Raw genomic sequence first — 2,329 nt, forward strand, 5'->3', positions numbered from 1 at the left:
AGTATGAAGAAATATTCAAATACACTAAAATAACACATTTATACTGCATCCAAACAACTGCATGGGATTATCATAAAGTGTCTGCAAAGGGGAGACTCCATTTTCATTCAGATATCCTGAGCTCAGTAGTCAGGAGATCTGTTTGAAAATGGACAGTTTTTTTAATAGCCAAGTTTTGCCTAACTTGGACAATTCCCAACATGCAAAGTGACAAAAGTACACACATTGTTTACTCAAGCAGAAGTACAAATACTAGTAAAAAAATACATTAAAAGTAGTTTTACTCAAGTAAAAGTTCAAAAGTACTGTTGGTTGTGACATTTCTACTGGCTGTTACTGTGCAAACCTAACTGAGTCCCATTCTCGTCTGTTTCGTTGTTTTCTGCGTTTTCATCATGTTAATGTCTTTCATGAGTGATGTGCACCGACCTTGATGTTGGAAAGTTGTGCAATGATGCAAAACATGAATAATATATTCAATTCAATTTATGGTCCTCCAAGGGGGAAATTCATGTCCACATCACTGCACCTGCAGGCAACACCATACAGTCAACAAAGCAACACGCCATCCACAATTAACAAATCCACAAAGAAAAACAAACAAACAATCAAATAAATAGTACATAACACACTCAGCACGCAAGTGTGTGTGTGTGTAAGTGTCTGTGTGTGTGTGAGAAATACTTTATTGATCCCTGGGGGAAAATGTGTTTGTTTCAGTTGCTCATGGTATTAAAGAAATATAAATAAAAATATAGAAGGTGAAAATGATGTATTATATAACAATATTTAACAGAATATATGAAGAAAATGTAGAAGAATTATGTACATTATAATAGATGCCTTAAATGCCTCATGTGTAATGATAATAGTGAGTACTGTTAATGTTTCATTGTGTCACTAGAATAAACCACAGTATTGCACAGTAATCAGAGGTGTGTGCGCATGCGTGCATGGTGTGTGCGCGCGTGCATTAAGGCTGGATAGAGGGAGACCCCTGTGACGTCAGAGATGGAGAAAGGAGAGGGGGGGGAGGGGGGCTCGTGAAGGTTTGGAGATGGAGGAGTGACCTGATGACGTCCACAGAGAGAGAGAGGGGAGGGGGCGTGGCCGTGTGCGTGACGTCACCCCCAGCAGCCGCTTCTCCTTTTAAAGCCGCCGGTCGGACAGACAGACAGGCCGACAGACAGACAGGCAGCAGGAGGACTTTAAATACCTCGGATCGGCTCTAACGGGACATTTGACAGCCGACCGGACGTTCAGCTCTCTCTCTCCTCTGATGGAGCAACAATTCCTCCGCAGGCTGCACCGCCCGCCCGCCGCCCGCCGCCGGGACTGAAAGCTGTGCGCCGCTCGGTGTCCACCGGCAGACTCCCGCTGACCGTGTCTCCGTCCTCTCCGTCCCCTCCGTCCTCCAGCAGGCCGCCGTCTCCTCCGTGACTCTCTGTTCCCATGCGATTCTTCAGACTCACATTCAAGTGTTTCGTGGATTGTTTTTGAAGGTCGCCGTCAGATCGTCGGTGAAATTCCCTTTATCTTTTATTTTCACACCGTTTTTTATTTTACAATCTTCTCTCTTCTTTTCGATTCGAGAAAGAAATGTCTCCAGATTATTACTAGACATTTTGAATTTGTCTCCTATTTTTTTATTCATTAATTAATTCGTCCGGATAAAATTGGATTATTAAATAAAACAGCTTCAGATTCTGGATCAACCGGCTCCGGCTGATCCACGATCAGCTCGCAGAGGACAACAACAACAACAATAATAATAATAATAATAATAATAATAATCCCATGTATTATTACTGAAGCAGAGCGAGCATAACGGAGGGAGCAGAGATCTTAAAGCTGAACGGGACAGAGCTGGACCTGCTGCTGACTGACTGACTGACTCATCTGTTTCTGACTGGGTGGAAACTGGTGACTGACTGGTTGTTGGGACTCTGAGAGGAGCTGAACACAAGGTGAGGAAGAGATTCTGGGATTTAAAAGTTTCTAAAGAGACAAAAATCTGACTGCTTATTGCAACTAGTGCTGACCTCTGCTCTGACTGGTTTCTGACTGGTTTTGGGAAGTGAGGAAGAAACAGATTTTAGAAATAAAAGAAGAGGAGACTTCAGTCTTTAAAGGAACTAAAAACTGTAACATTAAAGGAAAAGGAGACCAGTGCAGATTGCTCCGTTACTGACTGGTTTTTACTGGTTTTGGGGAAACTGAGGAGAAGTGAGTGACTGGAAAGAGACCAGATAGTGAGACAAAAACCTGCAACAATTAAAGGGAACGTAAGAGAGAAATTTTAAGCTGCAGCTGACTGGGTCCTGACTGG

This window comes from Morone saxatilis, unplaced genomic scaffold (genome assembly GCF_004916995.1).
Source record: "Morone saxatilis isolate NCDOM2014 unplaced genomic scaffold, NCSU_SB_2.0 Contig15, whole genome shotgun sequence".
NCBI lineage: Eukaryota > Metazoa > Chordata > Actinopteri > Moronidae > Morone > Morone saxatilis.